The 21,921-nt window shown below is 46.5% G+C and overlaps 1 long non-coding RNA gene across 1 annotated transcript; it reads right to left on the minus strand.

The window, feature by feature from the left end:
• Positions 1 to 1,398: 1,398 nt before the first annotated feature.
• On the minus strand, positions 1,399 to 16,571 carry LOC141085540 (uncharacterized). Its single transcript, XR_012231327.1, has 3 exons — positions 12,663 to 16,571; positions 12,476 to 12,579; positions 1,399 to 12,349 (listed from the first exon to the last, which is right to left on the minus strand). It is a non-coding gene; the product is annotated as an uncharacterized lncRNA (long non-coding RNA).
• Between the last annotated feature and the right edge of the window lie 5,350 nt (positions 16,572 to 21,921).

Raw genomic sequence — 21,921 nt, forward strand, 5'->3', positions numbered from 1 at the left:
GAGTCCTCAGTGGTTGATACCTTTTAATGGCTAACTGGGGGTCTGTATGTGGGGGAGACACGGCAAAAGCTTAGAACAAGGATGAATGCTCATCGTCACACAATGAGAAAAAAGAATGGATCTACCTCTGGCAAAACATTTTTGTATGATGGACCACAACACCAGGGATATGAAATTACTGGTATTGAAAGGTAACTTCACATGTCAGAGAGAGAGAGAAGAGTCTGGGAGTATAAATTTATGATGACCTTTGACACTCTCAATGCTGGAATGAATGCGTTGCATGGATTTATGTCTTTTTACATCAATTAAGGAATTTGCTCCTAAGACCTTGTGGGGGCATCACAACACATTAGGAGACCCCTTTCAGAGGACAATAAAACATCCGGACTCCTTATCTATGAACTGGTCCAATATTTATGTTTCTCCCTCTCCCATAATCATAATTCTGCTTCACGTCACTTGTCTCATCTATTACATTTTTTCTGTGGTGTATTGTGCATAAATATGTGACTCTTCAGATTTTGTATTAGTCTACGCCTGATGAAGAGACCTGAGTAGCCTCGAAAGCTTGCAATGTGTTACCATCTTTTCAGTTAGCCATTAAAAGGTATCAACCACTGAGGACTCTCAATTCTAAATATTTTTCTATCTGCTGGCTAACATGGTACAAAGATATACATCTTTCCTGTTTTCAATACCAGTAACTTCATATCCATGGTGTTGAAGTTACTGGTATTGAAAAGTAACTTCATATCCCAGAGAGAGAGAGAGAGAGAGAAGAGTCTGGGAGTTCAAGCTCATTATGACCTCTGACACTTTCAATGCTGGAATGAATGTGTCGCATGGATTTATGTCTTTTTACATCAATTAAGGAATTTGCTCCTAAGACCTTGTGGGGCCATCACGACACATTAGGAGACCCCAATCAGAGGACAATAAAACATCCAGACTCCTTATCTATGAACTGGTCCAATATTTATGTTTCTCCGTCTCCCACAAAGATAGTTCTGCTTCGCCCATCACTTGTCTTATCTATTGCATTTTTTCTGTGCTGTGTTGTATATAAATGTGATTCTTCAGATTTTGTATTAGTCAATGCCTGATGAAGAGACCTGAGTAGTCTCAAAAGCTTGCAATGTGTTACCATCTTTTCAGTTAGCTATTAAAAGGTATCAACCACTGAGGACTCTCAATTCTAAATATTTTTCTTACACAGAACAGGAATGCCAAGTATTAATTTTAGTGGCCCATTTGAAAACTGCAAGATTCAATTTCTTTTATTAATGTAGATGAAGAAATGTTACATTAAAAACTAATGTTACATTAAAAACTAATGTTACATTAAAAACTAATGTTACATTAAAAACTAATGTTACATTAAAAACTAATGTTACATTAAAAACTAAAAGAAAAACACGAAGCTGAAGTTGGTTTCTTATTCGTTCAGTTTCTTATTCGGGCTTCGTAAGAAAAACTAAATCAGAAAATTTCAGATTTGTTTAAATCTTATTTAAAAGGTATTTTAAATAAGATTTAAACAAATCTGAAATTTTCTGATGACATATTCCTCTTTAAAAAAAAAAGTATATTTATTCTTCATATAAATATAAACATGTCAACAAAAATCGTAGTTACTTACCGATAATGGTATTTCTCCGATCCCATGACTGCACCACGGAGAGAGGGGATCCGCCCCACGGGGACAGGAAACCTACCGATAAAAAGGCGGTACCTCTCTCCCACATCAGTTGTTTTACAGAGCATTAATGGTACTTCAGCCTAATACTAGCACAACACTTTAAGAAAAAGGAATTTCTATAATTATTAAACTGCGTAGAGGAGACACCACGTGACTTTTTGGCTAACTTGTATTTACAATAAGTGCGCACCCCACACGTGTAGGGTGGGAATATACGGGTGCCGTCATGGGATCGGAGAAATACCGTTATCGGTAAGTAACCACGATTTTCTCCTTCCCCCATGATGGCACCACGGAGAGAATTGCAGAGACTATCTATTAGGGGGGGGGACCACTGCCTCCAGCACCCTTCTACCAAAGGTTAGATCTGAGGAGGTGGCTAGGTCCAGCCGATAGTGGTTAAAGAAAGTTGAAGGAGAGGACCAAGTAGCGGCTCTACATATCTGCTCAATGGCAGCGCCCGCTCTCTCTGCCCAGGAAGTTGACACCGCTCTTGTGGAATGGGCCGTTATTCTGCCTGGGATGTCCGCGCCTTCTGACGAGTACGCCAAGGTGATGGCGTCCTTATCCACCTCGCCAGTGTGCTCTTTGATGCCTTTCTTTTGCCCCTGGAAGCAGACAAAAAGAGCCCTATCCTTCCTACACTCCCTGGTTGCCGCTAATTATTCCACTAGGCATCTCCTGACATCTAATGTGTGCAAGGTTTCTTCTCCCTTGTTTTTGTGGTTGGGGCAAAATGAAGGGAGAGAGATTTCCTGGATTCTCTGGAATCGGGACTCTAACTTCGGCAGATAGGCTGGGTCTGTTCTAAGTACCACCCTGTCGTCCAGAATCTGTGTGAACGAAGGAAAGGTCAACAGGGCCTGGATGTCGCTAATTCTACGGGCTGATGTGAGGGCTACCAAGAGGGAGGTCTTAACTTCAGTGGCGCTTTCTGCAAAGGCTCAAAGGGAGGCTTGGTCTGGGCTGAGAGTACTAAGTTTAGATCCTAGGGAGGGGTGTTTAGGGAAGACACGGGCTTGGATCTACTGGCTGCCTTAATGTACCTGGGCACCCAACGATTCCCGGCCAAGTCACAGTTGTATAGGTCCCCCAAGGCTGCCACTTGAACCTTTAGTGTGCTGGTAGCTAGGCCTTGCTCTAAACCCCTTTGCAGGAACTCTAAGATGTTTGATATGGGTACCTTCCCCTTTGGACTAGCCTTTGATACTGAAAGGAACTTTCTCCAGACCCTCCCGTACTGTTTAGTCATTATCGGCTTCCTGCTTTGCAGTAGTGTGGATACTAAATTTTGGGAGAAGCCTCTGTTGATTAATAGAGCCCTTTCAAATTCCAGGCCGTCATGTGTAGATTCTCCGCCTGAGGGTGCAGTACTGGCCCCTGGGAGAGTAAGTTCAGGATATCCGGGAGGACCCAAGGATCGGAGATGGGCATTCTCCTCAGCCACGAGAACCACATCCTTCTCGGCCAGAAGGGGGCTATTAGTATTACCGTCGCTTTGTCCTCCCGGATCTTCCTCAGAACTGACAGAATCAAGGCTATTGGTGGGAACGCATATGCAAGGGGAAAGTGCCAGGGGATCATAAGGGCGTCCAGGGCTAACGGGTCCCCGGATGGGTCTATGGAGCAGAATGTTTTCACCTTCCGATTCGTTTTGTTGGCGAATAGGTCTATGTTTGGTTTTCCCCATAGCTGCGTGATCTGATTGAAAACTTTCTGGTTCAGTTCCCATTCGCCCTGTCTCAGCTGTGTGCGACTTAAAAAGTCCGCCATCACGTTGTCTGACCCTTTTATGTGTAATGCCATTAGTGAGCCTAGGTTCCCTTCTGCCAAGTGGAAAATTGACTGTCACGTCCATAAGGGCACAGGATCTTGTGCCCCCCTGATGATTTAAGTAAGCCACTACCGTGCTGTTGTCTGAGAACACTCTTACGTGGTGGGCCCTGAGGGAGCTTAGAAAATATATGAGGGCGCGCTTCACCGCTAGTAGCTCCTTTATATTCGAAGAGGCTGCCTTTTCGTCCTCTGTCCAGAGTCCTTGTGCTACATGGTTGTCCAAGTGAGCCCCCCACCCTCTGGGGCTTACATCTGTAGTAAGGATCTGCGAGACCGGTATCACCCAAGGAACCCCCCTGGCTAGGTTGGATGGTTCCGTCCACTACTGTAGAGAGCGAGCTGTTATGGGCGAAATTTTTAACTGCCCTTCTAAATTCCCGTGAAGAGAAATTTCTGCCTCTAGTATCTCCCACTGGAGATCTCTTGTATGAGCTTGGGCCCACTGGACCGCTGGTAGGCAGGCTATCATTGAGCCGAGCAAAAACATGGCCTTCCTGAATGTCAGTGTCCGTGTCATTGCTCCTGCTGCTAGCTGCTCTATGTGTAGCCGTTTCCCTTCGGGGAGATGGCACTCCTGCCTGATGGAATCTATGGTTATGCCCAAATATTCCTGCACCTTGCGTGGAATTAGCCGAGATTTTGGTAGGTTCAGCAGCCAACCTTGGTTGGACAAAGATTCCATAGTCTGGTTCAACTGGTCTCTGCAATGGCCCGGGGAGTTGCCTACTATTAGGAAGTTGTCCAAGTATGGGACTATTAGGGCGTTCTGTTCTCTCAAATGTGCCATAACCTCAGATATGATTTTCGTGAATACTCTTGGGGCGATGGCCAGCCCGAATGAGGGGGCGATGGCCAGCCCGAATGAGAGGGCTTTCAATTGGTAATGCTTTATTTCTCCCCCTATTGTGACTGCTATTCTGAGAAACCGGCGGTAGTCCGTGTGTTTAGGGACGTGATAGTACGCGTCTTTTAGGTCGAGTACTGCCATGTAACAATCTGGAAACTATCTTTACCATGGATTTTATTGTCTCCATCTTGAATGGAGGAATCACTAAGCATTTGTTTAACCTTTTCAGGTTCACTATCGTCCTGAACGTCCCATCTGGTTTCTTCCGCAAGAAGATAGGGGAATAGAAGCCTTCTCCTTTTTCTTGGTGGGGAACTTCCTGTAACACTGCTTTCTCCACCAGGGTCTGAACCTCCTGTTGTACTGCAACTTGCTCTTCTCTCGACTGCCTCTGTGGGGTCACTACGAAAGAGGGTTTGGGTAAGGTGTGGAATTTTAACCTGAGGCCTGTTTCTATAATGCTTAGGATCCAGGAACTGTCTGAGCCTCCTCTTCCCGGCCTGGGAAAAAATATCAATCTTCCCCCTACCTGGGAGACACCTTCATTAGGGTTGCTTCTTGTCAGCTGGCTTCCCGAACATGAACCCCTTCCCTTTGCCTCTTCTATCTTTCCACTTGTCCTGGGAGTTTTTAGGCGGCTTTCTCTGGATAAATTTCCTGCTCTGAAAGCGTTTGAAGGGGAAATTGGATGGGTTAGGGAAAGACTTCTTTTTATCCCCCACTTTCTCGAGTATATCGTCCAGTGTAGGTCCGAAAAGGAATTCCCCTTCACAGGGGATGGAGCACAACTTTGTTTTTGTTTGCAGGTCTCCCGTCCAGCACTTGAGCCATAGGGCTCTTCGTACTGCATTCGAGAATGACGCTTCCCTAGCTGTCAATCTGAATCCACGGATGCGTCTGCTAGAAATGCCGCTGCTCCCCTCATTAACGGGACGGAGTCCAGGATTGCTCCCCTTGTTGTTTTATTCCTTAGTTGGGCGTCCAGCCATACCATCAGGGCTCTGGCTGTGCAAGTGGCAGCTATAGCGGGTTTTAGTCCACCTCCGGCTGCTTTCCAGGCTCCTTTCAGGCATTATTATTTATTGTTATAGCGCCATTTATTCCATGGCGCTTTACATGTAAGGAGGGGTATACATAATAAAAACAAGTACAATAATCTTAAACAATACAAGTCATAACTGGTACAGGAGGAGAGCGGACCCTGCCCGCGAGGGCTCACAATCTACAAGGGATGGGTGATAATACAGTAGGCGAGGGTAGAGCTGGTCGTGCAGCGGTTTGGTCGATCGGTGGTTACTGCAGGTTATAGGCTTGTCAGAAGAGGTGAGTCTTCAGGCTCTTTTTGAAGGTTTCAATGGTAGGTGAGAGTCTGATATGTTGTGGTAGAGAGTTCCAGAGTAGGGGTGATGCACGAGAGAAATCTTGCATGCGATTGTGGGAAGAGGAGATAAGAGGGGAGTAGAGAAGGAGATCTTGTGAGGATCGGAGGTTGCATGCGGGAAAGTACCGGGAGACGAGGTCACAGATGTATGGAGGAAACAGGTTGCGGATGGCTTTGTATGTCATGGTTAGGGTTTTGTAATGGAGTCTCTGGGCAATTGGGAGCCAGTGAAGGGATTGACAGAGGGGAGAAGCTGGGGAATAGCGGGGGGACAGGTGGATTAGTCGGGCAGCAGAGTTTAGAATAGATTGCAGGTGTGCGAGAGTGTTTGAGGGGAGGCCACAGAGCAGGAGGTTGCAGTAGTCAAGGCGAGAGATGATGAGGGCATGGACTAGGGTTTTTGCAGATTCTTGGGTGAGGAATGAACGGATTCGTGAAATATTTTTGAGTTGAAGTCGGCAGGAAGTGGAAAGGGCTTGGATATGTGGTTTGAAGGAGAGATCAGCGTCAAGGATTACTCCGAGGCAGCGAGCTTGTGGGACTGGGAAGAGTGGGCAGTCATTTACTGTAATTGATAGGTTCGTAGGGGGGGGGGGGGTCACGTGAGATGGTGGAAAGATGATGAATTCTGTTTTGTCCATGTTGAGTTTCAGAAATCTAGCGGAGAAGAAGGATGAAATAGTGGACAGACATTGAGGGATTCTGGTTAGTAGAGAGGTGATATCTGGTCCAGAGATGTAGATCTGTGTGTCATCAGCGTAGAGATGATACTGAAAGCCATGAGATTCTATGAGCTGTCCCAGGCCAAAGGTGTAAATAGAGAACAACAGGGGCCCAAGGACTGAACCTTGTGGGACTCCGACAGATAGGGGGCGAGGTGAGGAGTTGGTGTGTGAGTGGGAGACGCTGAATGTCCGGTCTGTTAGGTATGATGAGATCCAGGATAGGGCCAAGTCTGTGATGCCGAGGGATGAGAGTGGACCATTCCCTATTATTACAGACCCTGTGTCAAAGGCAGCCGACAGGTCCAGAAGGAGGAGGACAGAGTAGTGTCGCTTGCTCTTGGCGGTTAAGAGGTCATTGGTGACCTTAGTAAGGGCAGTTTCAGTGGAGTGGTGTGACCGGAAGCCAGATTGTAAGCGGTCGAAGAGGGAGCAAGAAGAGAGATGGGAGGATAGTTCAAGGTAGACGTGTTGTTCCAGGAGCTTGGAGGCGTAGGGGAGAAGTGATATAGGGCGATAGCTAGATACAGAGGATAGGTCAAGAGAGGGCTTTTTGAGGATAGGTGTGATGGAGGCATGTTTAAAGCTTGAGGGGAAAACACCAGTTGTTAGTGATAGGTTGAAGAGATGGGTTAGGGTTGGGATGAAGACTGTGGTGAGGTTTGGTATGAAGTGGGATGGGATCGGGTTGAGTGCACAGGTGGTGAGATGTGATCTTGAGAGTAGAGTGGAGAGTCAATCTTCTGTAATGGTGGAGAAGTTGGTTTTGAAGGTGGAGGGCTCTGGGGGTTGTTGACCAAAACTGTCTCTGATGTTATCAATCTTCTGCTTGAAAAATGAGGCAAAGTCTTCAGCTGAGATGAGTGGAGAGGGAGGAGGTGCTGGGGGGCAGAGGAGAGAATTGAAGGTGTTGAATAACTGTTTAGGCTTGTGAGACAGGGAGGATATGAGAGATGAGAAGTAGGTTTGTTTAGCTGTGGCAAGTGTGGTCTTGAAAGTAGTGAGGGACTGTTTGAATGCGATGAAGTGCTCATTGGAGTGGGATCTTTTCCATCTGCGCTCAGCAGCCCTGGAAGCTCGCCTCAACTCTTTGGTCAGGCTGGTGTGCCAGGGCTGTCTGTTGATTTTGCGAGTTTTGGTATGTGTAAGTGGGGCAGCGGATTCCAAAGCTACAGCTATTGTGGTGTTATATAGAGCGGCAGCGTCATCCGCATTGTGTAAGGAACTTATATCTGTAAGAGGGAGGAGGGATTCAGAGAATGAGTGTAGGTCAAGGTGTTTAAGATTCCTGCGAGGGTGTGAAAGCTTGTGGGGTGGGGATTGTAGACATGGAGTGAAGAGGGAAGAGAATGTGAGAAGGTTGTGGTCAGAGAGGGGAAGAGGTGAGTTAGACAGGTTAGATAGGGAGCAGAGGCAGGTGAAGATGAGGTCCAGTGTGTGGCCATCTTTGTGGGTGGCTGTAGAAGACCATTGAGTGAGGCCAAAGGAGGAAGTGAGAGATAGGAGTTTAGTGGCAGCTGAGCGGGAAGTGTCAATGGGGATGTTGAAGTCGCCCATGATGATAGTAGGGATGTCCGCGGAAAGGAAATGAAGTAACCAGGTGGTGAAGTGGTCAAAGAAGGTGGTGGCTGGCCATGGGGGGCAGTAGATAACAGCCAGTTGGAGGGGGAGTAGATGCGCACAGAGTGCACCTCAAAGGAAGGGAGGGTAACAGAGGGTGGCAGTGGGATTGGGGTGAAGGAGCAGGTATCTGACAGGAGAAAACCAACTCCTCCTCCATGTTTGCTGCTGGGGCGGGGGGTGTGAGAAAGGTGGAAGCCGCCATACGAAAGTGCAGCAGGAGAGGCTGTGTCAGAAGGGGTGAGCCAGGTTTCGGTGATGGCGAGGAAGGAAAGTTTGGTAGTAACAAAAAGATCATGGATGTAGGAAAGCTTGTTGCAGACAGAGCGAGCGTTCCACAGAGCTCCTGTTAGTGTGACTGGGGAAGCGGGGACTGGGTGAATGGGTATAAGGTTGGAGAGGTTACGGAAGGTTGTGATAGAGCGTGGATGGGAGGTAGAAATGACTGTGGGAATGTGGTAAGACCAGGATTTGGAGAGATATCACCAGCAGTGAGAAGGAGCAGAGAAAGTGTTAGCAGGTGGGAGCAGGAGAGGGAATGAGGGGGCTGTCTGTGTTTGGAGACAGAGGATTGTATGGTAAGGAACAGTTTTGAGGAGGTGAGGTGGATGGGGAGGATTGAAGAAGAGATGAACAGTTCCTTACTAGGAGTAGGTATTAGGGGAATTAGCAGAAAGTGAAGGATTATAGAGGTGAAAGTGAAAACAAACAAACATTGTTTACAGTGACTGTGTACAGTTACCTTCAGTTTCAATTCTGGTTTTAATTCTTAAATTAATCTTCACACTTATAGGAATCACACTGCAGACTGAAGTCTATATGCAGACTTGTGCTCTGCAATATATGTACAACTAAGTGCAGTCAGGTGTGAAGCAGAGAGGAGTGGTCTCTGCTCATCTTGGTCAGACAATTAAGAGTGGACCAGATGCATATGATCAAGCCAGTGTAAACAAGGTCATAAATAACACTGGGGTAAGCTGGGGTTAGCTGAAAGGCAGACCATGTGAATGCTAGGTGCAGAGGCAAGTCTATGTGCAAAGCTGGGTGATGCACTGTGTGCCCTTCATAGACAGACAGCAGGAGAGCAGGAATGTGTCAGCTTTCTTATCCATAGGGTCTTTCAGTGTCCCCATGTCCTCAAACGGCAGGGCGAATTTTTTCGAAGCTTTCGCTATTGCTACATCTACTTTCGGTGCCTTGTCCCAAAACGAGCAGCTTGGCTCCTCAAATGGGTATTTCCTTTTTGGTGCTAGGAGGCCCTTTTTCTCCAGCCTTTTCCACGCCCTCTGAATAAGCGACTGGATTTTATCGTTCATGGGAAAAGACCTCCTCTTCTTCTGCTCCAGCCCACTAAACATGGCATCCTGGATGGTTCTCTTCAGCCTAGTGTCTACAAGCCCCATAGTGGTTCTGATAGCCTTTACTAAATTATCCGTTTCTTCTATGGGGAAGCAGTTGCGACCTTCATCCTCAGAGGACGAGGCGCCGGATGACGGGCTGTGTCTGATGACGAAGAACCACTTTCCCTTTCACTAGGGTCTGACTCAGGTTCCTTTCTCTTGGGTTTCTTATGCTTTTTGCCCGCAGAGTTTTGACAGTGTTCTCTACCTGATGGGCAATTAGGGCTCTGAGGTCAAAAGCGAACCCTGGGGATTCCTTGCATAGTGTATGCTCAATGCAGGACTGGCAGAGCCTTTTTCCCCATGCCGTAGGGAGCTCCTCCTTACAAAGTGGGCAAATCTTGTGGTTAGATTTCTGAGTGCACTTCTTCCCCTATAAGAGGACGAAAGGCCCTAATTATGGCATATACGTTCACAGTCCACTTACCCGCCAGACCGAAGGATACCGACGTGGGCCCCGGATCTGCACGCGGCTTGTCCTTTGGGACTCCTGCCCCCCCGGACTCTTTGCTGCGTCGGGACTCCGAACGGCTGCTGCTGCCTTGTCGCTGCGGCTGCTCCTTGGTGTCTTTCTTACGGTGCTGCTGTGGTGACTTCCGTGGCTGCAGCTGGTGTCCTGTGTCTGAGGATGACTCCAAAAGTTGCTGCTCTTCTGGTTCACTCATGGCGCCAGGTGACAGGCCGCGCTGTGCCCCCTGTGCGCTTTTAACCGAGTGAGGGATGAGTTCAAAAACCAAATTTTCCCTTTTTTGCACCTGGCCAGCTGGTGATGCCGCACTCTCCGCTCCCCCGTCATTGCTCAGGTGGCGGCATCCGACGCGTGTGGTGTCGCCGCTACCCCCGCATGCGCCCACCGACGCTCCCGGGCGGGGGCGCCTCCCCCGGCCTGCCGGCCCTTGTGTGACATTACGCACCCCGCCGGCTCCCAGAGGTGCACCGCGGGCGGCGGTGCCTTCCCCCCAGTCTGCTGGCCCTTGTGTGACGTCATGCGCCCCGGGCGTGCGCACCATCGCCGGCTCCCAGAGACGCACCGCGGCCAGCAGCGTCTTCCTCGGCTGTTGGCGCGTGGGGAATACCTGCGCCCTCTGATGCTCTCCCGCTACCTGCTCCGCTCATGGAGGATGCCAAGCCTTGAGGGGAGGACGGATCTTCCTGCCGCCACCTCTCCCACCCCCGCACACCCAGGAGGCCCGCTGACCCCAGCAGTGGCGCCTCTGGTAGCCGCCCCAGCTGGGGCAGGGGGCTCCCGCTGCCATCCTCCAGACTGGTCAGCTCCGGCTCTGGTAAGTCTGTAGGTTCCCTATGGGGACAGGAAACCAACTGATGCGGGAGAGAGGTACCGCCTTTTTCCTGTCCCCATGGGGCGGATCCCCTCTCTCCGTGGTGCCGTCATGGGGGAAGGAGAAAATTAGATATATCTATATTAGATTCTATATCTATCTACACATCCTCTCTAATGGCACATTTTGCGTCTGCCACTCCTACACTACCTCTTTCATCCCATGCTCTCTCCCTACTCTTCTCCCTCTATTCCCTTGGCCTGGGACAAGTCAAAGTGCCATGGCTTCAATTACCATCTATACACTGATGAAACTCGGATCTACCTCTCTGCTGTCCAGAATCCTAGAGTGTCCACCAGCCCATATCCTCCCCTCGCTTCCTAAGGCTCAATGTGGACAAATCTGAACTCATCTTTTCTCCATCTCGCGTATCTTCCATACCTAATCTATCATAATAAAATTACATCAAGCTTTCCCTTGTACCTGAAGTCCGCTGCCTCAGAGTAACCCTCATCTCTGTCTGCCCTGTCCTTCAAAACTCACATCTAAGCACTTGTCACCTTCAACTCAAACATTTCCAGAATCCATCCTTTCCTCAGTCTACTAAAATATTGTATACCCTCATCATTTCCCACCTTGACTACTGCATTGTCTTCCTCTGTGACCTTCCTAACACTCTTGCACTTCTCCAGTCCATCCTTAACTCTGCTGCATGACTAATCCGCTTCTCCCCTCTGCAAATCCCTTCATTGGCTCCCAATTTCAAAAAGGTATCCACTTCAAGCTACCAATTCTGACCTACAACAAAGTCGTCCATAACCTGTCTCACACCATATCTCTCTGAACTAATCTCCCACCACATAATCTCAGGTCCTCCCAAGACTTCCTTCTCTCCTCCACAATCATAGGTTCCTCATCCAATCGCATGCAAGATTTCTCCCAAGTATCCCCCATCCTGTGGCCCAACATGTCCGATTATCCCCTACATTCTGAAATTTCAAGCGGAACTTGAAAACCCATGTCTTCAGAACAGCTTACAGCCTGGAATGACCCCACTGCCACCTCACCACCACCAGAGCTGCTGCAGCCCCCAAACCTAATCCTTCCCCATTATCCTGTAAACCTCCAACGGTAGGGTCCTCTCCTCTCTCTACCTGTTGGACACTTAGATTGTTCGTCATAATTTCTAACTTCTCCTGTACAGCGCCATGGAATCAATGGTACTCTAAAAATAAATGTCAAATTCTTGCAGTAATAGTACAAATCTGAAGCAGCTCAGCCAGAACTCTCAACCTCTGCAAATTTTCCAGAATTATTCATTAGTCTTCTATAAATCAAAGACACAAACCCTCTTATAGCTTCTCATAAGAGACAAATAGTACAGATATCCATAAATGAGGATTCATGGTATATTGCTCACAATCAGATTATAGCAATAACAGTAAATGGAATAAAGGCCTCCTTTAAAAGACGGTTGTCTAGCCCTGGTGAAAATTTTCGGCACAAGTCCCGAATATGTGTGTAATACACACACTAATTGGATTCAGCTCCAAAAGCCATCCTGTAACCACAAATATACAATTAATGGTCACATGCCTATTACATTCTCACCATATCATAATAGAGCATTGCGAAAAACGGACGCTAATCTGTATAGCACTTGACTGCAAGTATACAAATCACATACTTGAGGTTAACGCGATGACCGCTGGAAACGGCTAGCGGAGAAATAAGCACACTGATAGGATTCGGCAAATTCCAATGCTTGATGAAGAATTCACTGTGGCTGGACTTTTGGGAACAAAAAATAAGGGAAATTGAAAATATATTTTCAAATAGGCTTGATTAAAATAAATAAAACTAATAACACTTACCAAGTGTTACATTTTTTACAGGATGAAAATGATGAAATGGTAAGACAGGATGTTGAGAAGGCCAAACTTTTAAATTCCTATTTTGCATCTGTTTTCTCTCAGAAAGGAAATGTAACATCAACTGTTCTTCACTGTCCTAATAAGGGAATAGAAGAATGCAGGATATCTATAAACAGAAAGATAGTGAGGAAACACTTAGCTAACCTAAATTAATTCAAGTCTCCAGGTCCAGATGAATTACACCCCAGAGTACTGAAGGAGAAAGCAGAAGAAATTTTTGAACCCCTCTCCATAATCTTTAAAAATTCTTGGAGAACAGAAGTCCCAGAAGACTGGAGAAGAGAAAATGTTGTTCCTATCTTCAAAAAGGGAAAGAAGGTGAACCCAGGCAACTATAGGCCGGTGAGTCTGACTTCTATACCAGGAAAGATCCTTGAACAAATTATTAAACAACATGTATGTCAGTAAATAGAGTCAGCATGGGTTTGCAACTAATAAGTCATGTCAGACTAACTTAATTTCCTTCTATGACGGAATCACTGATTGGGTGGATCAAGGAAACGCTGTAGATATAGTATATCTTGACTTCAGCAAAGCATTTGACAAAGTATCTCATACAATCCTTATTGAAAAAATGAGTATGGAATGGACAAGGCAACTGTTAGGTGGATTCATAACTGGCTTAGTGATTGGACCCAAAGAGTGGTCGTAAATGGCTGCACATCCAGTTGGAAGAATGTCTCAAGTGGGGTACCACAGGGCTCTGACCTGGGCCTTGTATTGTTCAACATCTTTATCAACGATTTAGATGAAGGAATTGAGGGTAAACTGATTAAATTTGCTGATGACACAAAGCTAGGAGGGATAGCTAATACTAGAGAAGCGAGAGGATTCAAAAAGATATAAATAAACTGGAGCAGTGGGCAGCAACTAACAGAATGGTTTTTAACAGGGAACGGTTTTTAACAGGGAAAAATGCAAAGTACTGCATCTGGGCAATAAAAGTGAAAAAAGCATATACAGAATGGGAGGAATAGGGCTAAGCAACAGCACATGTGAAAAAGACTTGGGTATACTAATAGATCACAGACTGAATATGAGTCAGTGTGATGCAGCAGCAAAAAAGGCAAATGCAATTCTAGGATGTATTAACAGAAGCATACAGTCTAGTTCACATGAAGTCATTATTGCCCTCTACTCCTCTTTGGTCAGACCTTATCTGGAATATTGTGTCCAGTTTTGGGCACCACATTTTAAAAAAAAAGACATCAACAAACTGGAGCAAGTTCAGAAAAGAGCGACCAGAATGGTGACCGGTCTGCAAATCCTGTCTTATGAGGAAAGGTTGCAGGATTTGGGAATGTTTAGTTTGCAAAAGAGAAGACTGAGAGGAGACTTAATAGCGGTCTACAAATATCTAAAGGGTTGTCACATTGTAGAAGGATCATCTTTATTCTCATTTGCACAAGGAAAGACTAGAAGCAATGGGATGAAACTGAATGGGAGGAGACACAGATTAGATATTAGAAAAAACTTTTTGACAGTTAGAGTGATCAATGAGTGGAACAGGCTGCCACGAGAAGTGGTGAGTTCTCCTTCAATGGAAGTCTTCAAACAGAGACTGGACAGACATCTGACTGGGATGATTTAGCAAATCCTGCTTTGAGCAGGGGGTTGGACCAGATGGCCCAGGAGGTCCCTTCCAACTGTACGATTCTATGAAGGTTTTGTCCCTCGGACAATTTTGAGTGTTCCTGATAGATTTTTTCATACTGATTTCAGAAATGACTTTAGGTTTTTCCTATCACGTACCACATCTCCTGGGCAGGGGAGGAAGCAAAAGACAATTTTGACATACTTAGGAACATGGCTGAAAGGATCACGACCTTCAATGCTGATCACTGTCCCAATGATATGGAGAGAGCAGAGAGATCATGTAACATATTGCTACTTCTGCCTTACAAATGTAACAGGATATTCAGCAAAGAACAAGAAATCAATAGAATATCCTAATCTTCCTTCAGCCATAAGACCAGTGCCACACGATGAAAGCTGCCCAAAGTATGGACAATGGAGGATGAACTAAATGTGAGTGGAAAATAAAACTGCTGCAGACCCAGACTTTGAGCCTTCTACATCTAATCCACATCTGTTTAGTCAAGCTGATCTGAGTGACTTGGTCAGAGATTTGAAATTGTCAAAGAGGCAGGCAGAATTCATGGGATCAAGGCTACAAGAATGGAATCGCTTAAAACCAGGAACAAGTTTGTTTTTTGCAGTCGTCAAGAAGACCATAATCAATTTTTCAACCATGTCGACAGTTTAACCTTTTGCAACGACGCCTTGGGGTTGTTTGGTGCTCTTGGATGCGAACATGACCCGAAAGAATGGCGACTGTTCATTGACTCATCAGTTTTAAGTCTGAAAGCTGTTTTACTACACAATGGAAATATTTATCCTTTTATACCTATTGGACATGCCGTACAGAAGAATGAAACGTATGAGAATATGGAGTTATTGTTGACCCACATTAATAGAAATTATAACTGGAACATATGTGGTTATCTAAAAGTTGTTTCACTTCCTCTTGGACTGCAGCTTGGATATACCAAGTATTGTTGTTTTATTTGTGAATGGAAGTCGTGCACGAGAAATGCACTATTTCAGAAAGGACTGGCCACTCCGCGAAAACCTGGTTGCTGGACAGAAGAATGTTAAACATAATCCTCTCGTTGATCCAGCAAAGATATTTCTCCCTCCTTTGCATATTAAACTTGGGCTTATGAAGAATTTTGTCAAAGCATAGGAAGAATCGGAAACCTTTTCTTACTTGCGACAGAAATTTCTAAGAATAAGGGATGCAAAGATTAAAGAAGGTATTTTTATTGGCCCACAGATCAGAGATATAATGAATGACAGTAACTTTGATGGTCTTTTGCAAGGTGCTGAACAAGTGGCATGGAGAGCCTTTAAAGATGTGACCTTCAACTTCCTTGGCAACAGCAGGGCACCGAACTTTGAACAACTTGTGGAAAACATGCTCACAGCATATCATTTGATGAAATGCAATATGTCACTAAAAATGCATTTTCTACATTCTCATTTAGACTTTTTTTTCCAGCCAATCTTGGTGCAGTTAGAGATGAACACGGTGAAAGATTTCACCAAGACATTGCGCTGATGGAGAAAAGGTACCAGGGAAAGTGGAGTACGTAAATTCTGACTGACTATTGCTGGAATCTTATTCGAGAAGCATCTGATACGGATTATAGATGAAAGTCATCGGCAAAACACTTTTGAACAATTGCTTTTGCTACTGACATCGATGAACATGTATGTAGTGCCTCGGATGTCATAATGTAGACGATAAACTGTTTCTTAAAAACCTTACGTAATGCAGACTTTTGGAGCACATATTAGTGTTCAGCAAATCAAAATCTATAAGATACAATAAAATTTTCTCAGGGGACAAGAACTTACCTGAAATTTGTTGAGCAGCGTAATCACATACCGTTATGGGCACACAGCTCCTGTACAGACTTTTGCTGGTTAAAGCAAATTGATACACATTCAACAATTTAAAGTGGATCCCTCACCAGATTACAATACAGACTGCACTGTATTAATTAGCAGATCACTTACTTTGATAATCCATGTCATATTATCCTTCCACCCTGACAGTTACCGCTGGTACTGAGCAGTAGGAAGGACGAAAATGGAGGAGCTGATAACCAGGCTAAGTGGGCAAAGCAAATGTTTACTTTTTCAAAAAGGATTACACAAGTCTTCCAACATGGATTTTCAAAGTAAATATAACAGTCATCAGGTTTAATCTCTCTCTATCTCCACACATATACATTACATATATACACTGCTGTGCAAATTAATTTGGACAAAGCATTTTTATTTTTTTTTTAAGTAAAACCGTAATTTGGTTTCCAGTCAGTGATTCAAACCAGTTTTAACTGCTTTGAACAGGCACTCATCTGTTCAAAGCAGTTAAAACTGGTTTGAATCACTGACTGGAAAACAACTTACAATTTTACTTAAAAAAATGCTTTGTCCCGATTAATTTGCACAGCACTGTATAGATATATATATCTATAGATCAATAACATACAAACACGACGGTGTCCTGACTCTAGGCTTGACAATAGGTATAAAAAAAATTAAGCGTTAGCACACCAGGTCTAGCCATCTGCTTTCCTCAAACACGGGCAGCTCAGTTACGTGCCAACAACAGTAGGACAGCAACCCCCTGCCCACAAAAACAAACCAGTAAAAATTCCCTAACAAAAAAATCAATTTGAGTACTTTCACCTCCAGTAGCATCCTTGATGATCTTAACTATGCGCTTCACAAAGCCTGTCTCCTGTCAAGGGGAGCCCTTTTTAAAACGCTAGGCTCACAAACCAGGATTATATCCAAATGGAGTGCCTAACAGCCATGAAATTGCAGCACAGGCCACAAGTTGTGCTGACACAAGGGTAGCCTTACAAATGGAGTTTTAGGCATGCAGCAATCAAGAAGAAAGATCAAAGATCCTCCTGAGTCCCAGAAGGTAAATCCTGGTGAAAATGCTTAGCTAAGGTGTACAAACTTTGCTTACCCCAATACTCCAGAAAAGCAAGGCATGTGGAAAAGCCTACTTCCGAAAAGGCAGGTGTTGAGTGTGAGTCAATCTTCTTATCCACATCAGAAAGTGATTAAGTGACGACTCGATAACAGCTACTTGGGAATCCAGAGGTACGGACTATTTGGTATCAATTCTTCCAAAAAAATGAAGAGGGCCTCAAACTTCCTTGAGGAAGGCTTGAGACAGTCTATCCAGATGTTTCAATTCTCTCACAAAAGATTATCAAAGTCTTCATGGTTAGGACAGGTGACTTGTAGACTGTGGTGTTAACAGAAGGAAACCACTACCTAGGAAGGAAAGGCGTACTCGTCTTTTACCTAGACAGCGTCACTCACTGCCCAAATAAGATCTTGCATAGCCGAAGACAGCTTAGAACTCTGCTCAGACTCAGTCAGTGGTGTCTCCTGGGATTAGGAAAAAACGGTCTCATCCATACAGCCTGTCCCAAAAGTGATCCAGCTAGGCTGAAAGTCTATGTTAAGAGATCTACGTCTCGCGAGAGCTTCTGTATGGACCAGAGGCAACGTCCTCAAGCCCTGCGCAAGAGTAAGACACAGAATCTGTTTGGGTAAGCAATGATCAGCAAACTGGATGGCAAATGCTCCGGAGAATCAATCGTAGATTGGGAGAGGATAGCCAGGTTACCTATGACCTGGGTCAAAGACCTAACCCATTTGGGAGGAAACTTGGTTTCTACAGGGGGAAGCAAAGGTTTTCTTCTTCCCAAGAAGACCCTCACTGACAGCCTCCACGGACTATGACAAACTTTCATCATGCAGACCAGCCAAGCTGCCTCTACGCCCAGTGCCTTAGAGATTTTCTAGCTTCACAATACCTTTTTGCCCTAGCTGCAGTATAAAAAAAAAAAAGCACTTTTTACTCATCCTCCCCAAGTTCATTGCCGATTCTCCAATGTTGCTCCAGGTGTCTGTTATTGTCTGCAGTGCAGAAGGCATGACGTGTTTATTGAAAAAAAAATACAAAAACAGATAAAAGTAAGCTAAACTAATTAATTTTACTCTAGTTTTCTTGTTCCTTGTAATATTTTGCTCAACTATTTAGTATTGTTGAGAAAACTACTGCTCTATAGAAGTGCGCACACGGATTTTTGTGTGCTCACCGTAAAATCCTTTTCTGAGCCACTCATTGGGGGACACAGGACCATGGGTGTTATGCTGCTGTCACTAGAAGGCTGACACTAAGTGAATACAAAAAGATTAGCTCCTCCTCTGCAGTATACACCCACATGCTGGCTCCAGCCGAACCAGTTCAGTGACAAAGCAGTAGCAGATCATAAACATCAAATAAGGGTACAACATGTCAAAGCAAAAAAAAAGCACAAGCCATCAGGCTAACAGGGTGGGTGTTGTCCCCCCCAATGAGTGGCTCGGAGAAAAGGATTTTACGGTGAGTACACAAGCCCTGTTTTGCCTTCGCCTCATTGGGGGACACAGGCCCATGGGACGTCCTAAAGCAGTCCCTGGGTGGGGAACCGGTGTAGCGGATCAAAACCCCATGTACCAACTGTCTAGAGATGCCTGCAAGATCCGTCTGCCCAAGCCCACATCTGCGGAAGCCTGTGTGAATATTGTAGTGCTTTGAGAAAGTATGCAGACTGGACAAAGTTGCAGCTTTGCAAACCTGGTCTGCCGACGCCTGGTGCCTAATGGCCCAAGAAGCGCCCACCGACCGAGTGTGCCTTAATCCCCGCTGGGATAGGCTTGCCTCTGACACGGTAGGACTCCTGAATAGCCGAGCGTATCCACCTGGCTATTGTGGACTTTGAAGCGGCTAGTCCCTTCCTGTGACCCTCAGGTAGAACAAATAAGGCGTCCGACTTATGGAAGGACGCCGTCCGCGAGACGTACCTTCTGAGAGCCCTCACCAGATCCAGAGTGTGAAGAGCCTTCTTGACATGGTGTATTGGTGCCGGGCAAAACGAGGGCAGGACAATGTCCTCGTTAAGGTGAAAGGAGGAAACCACCTTGGGCAAGAAGGATGGTGACAGCCTGAGAACCACTTTGTCCTGGTGGAAAATTAGGAAAGGGGCTCGACAGGACGGAGCGGTTAACTCAGAGACCCGCCTGATTGATGTCGCCGCGACAAGGCAACCTTCCAAGAAAGGTAGGTCAGCAAGACGTCCTGCAGTGGTCCAAAAGGAGTCTTCTGTAGTACACCCAGGACTAAGTTAAGGTCTCAGGAATTCAACTGCATTCTATAGGTGGTACCACATGAGACCCCCTAAATGAAGGTCCTCACTTGCAGTTTGGAAGCAATACTGCGCTGGAACAAAACAGAAAAAGGCAGAGATATGAACCTTGAGGGAGCTATATGCCAGGCCTGAATCAGAACTACAAAATGGTGGAGACTGAAGACGAGAGGACGCCCACGGTCTCTGCACCATGCGAAAAAAGCTTTCCAGGTGCGGTCAGTGATACATGTGTATTGATGCAGGCTTCCGGGCGCTAATCATGGTGGAAGCCATCTGTTGGGAGAACCCACAGGGCCCCAAAGTTCTGGTGGCAAATCTGGCCCTATGAGAGATCTGGTCGATACAGTAGTCACCAGGGAATGTTGATGACTAGCTGCACCAACTCCGTGCACCACACCCAGCATGGCCACTTCGGAGCGACTAGGATCACTGGAACCCCTTCCGCCTTGATCTTCCTAATGACCCTCGGAAGCAGGGGAAACACGTACGGAAGACGAACCCAACGCCACAGAAGGACCAATGCATCCACCAGCTCAGGCACCATGGCGTTTAATTTTGAAGCCATCAGATCCACGTCCGGAGTTCCCTAGCAATGACAGATCTGTTGGAAGACCTCTGGATGAAGTGCCCACTCTCCTGAGGTAGACCCTGATGGCTGAGGAAGTTTGCCAGCCAGTTTTCCACACCCGGGATGTGAACTGCTGAAGTGACCGAATGGTTCCTCTCGGCCCAGTGGAGAATGTGAACCACCTCACACACTGTTGCCCTGCTGGGGGCACTCCCTCCCTTGTTGGTTGATATATGCCACGGCCGTGGCATTGTCCGATTGTATTTGGATGGGACGACCTGCCAGCAGATGGTGGAACTGCCACAGGGATAACCGGATCGCCCGAATTTCCAGGATGTTGATCGGAAAGCGCGCAACACCCAAGTCCTGAGGTGACCAGTGTCCCAGGGCAGTGTGGAGACAGAAGACGCCCCCCCAGCTGAGAAGACTGGCGTCGGTAGTGACCACCAGCCATTGAACCGGAAGAAGTTATTTCCCATGGTTGAGGGAAGACTACAACCTCCATTACCTGAGCGCCTGCTTGACCCGCGGAGACAAGCAGCACAGCCAGTCAAGGGAGAATGGGTTCCTGACCCAGGCCACCAGAAGCGCATGATGTAGAGGACGAATGCGTAGTTGGGCAAAGGGAACAACTTCCATCGCTGCCATTTTGCCCAAAACCCCTATGCCAAATCTGATGGAATGAATGGATGGGCGACAAAGTGCCTGGGGCTCCCTGTTGAAGGGCTAAAACCTTGTCTTGAGGGAGAATTACCAACCCTCGCGAGGTGTCCAGGGTCAACCCTAAAAAGGATATCTGATCTGGACTTGTTTAAATTTATCAGTCAGCCCAGGCGAGAAAGTGTATCCAAAGCGATACGTACGCACTGCACACAGGCTTAGAAGGACGGTCCCTTGATTAGTTCGTCTAAGTATAGCAAAATAACCATGCCCCGAGAGTGCAGAATGGACATGACGGCCGCCATGACCTTCATGAACACACTCTTGGAGCGTTATCAAGGCCGAATGGCAAGGCTGTGAACTGGAAATGCTCCTCAAGGACAACGAAGCGCAGGAACTTCTGGTGAGGGGGAAAGAATGGGAAATGGAGGCAAGCATCCCGGATGTCGATGGATGCTAGGAACTCCCCCTTCTCCATCGAAGTGATGACAGAACGGAGAGATTCCATCCTGAAGTGCCAGACCTTGGCAACCTTGTTCAGAAGTTTCAGGTGCAGGATGGGCTGCACCATTCAGTCCTTCTTCAGAACCACAAATAGGGTGGAGCAGAACCCCTGGAACCTCTCGTTTTCTGGGGCCGGAATAATGACCCCGGTCTTGGCGTAGCAAATCGATGGCTGGCTCAGTAAAAAGATTGCCTGCGCCTGTTTTGGGGTGGAGGGGGGGGGGAACGAGAGGGAAAGAACAGTGCCGGAGGGCGGGAAGAAAATTCTATTTTGTATCTGAAGGACACCAGGTCCCTGACCCATTTGTCGTGAACAACAGAGAGCCAGGCATGACAAAACAGGAGTAGACGACTATCTACTCCGCAGGTGTCGACCGGATAATGCCACTAGTCATTAAATAAAAAATCTATGGAACCTGGATCTCTTTGCTCTGGACTGTTTGAGTCAGCTCTTCCACGACTGGTTGGGATTATACGAAACCTGGGACCCCTGTCCCTACCTGGAGAGTGCCCCGATCCAGAAGAGGCGGTCGTCGTGGACCAACCAGGATTGCTGCGAAAGGACTGGAAGAGTCTGTTGCAGACGGTGAAAGGGTCGCCTGGTCTTTTGCTGGGGAAGGAATTTGCTTTTCCCTCCTGTAGCGTCAGAGATAAGCTGATCCAGCTTCTCTTCAAACAA

Source organism: Dendrobates tinctorius, unplaced genomic scaffold, assembly GCF_039654945.1.
Source record: "Dendrobates tinctorius isolate UK_male_01 unplaced genomic scaffold, ASM3965494v1 ptg000028l, whole genome shotgun sequence".
NCBI classification, from domain to species: Eukaryota; Metazoa; Chordata; class Amphibia; order Anura; family Dendrobatidae; genus Dendrobates; species Dendrobates tinctorius.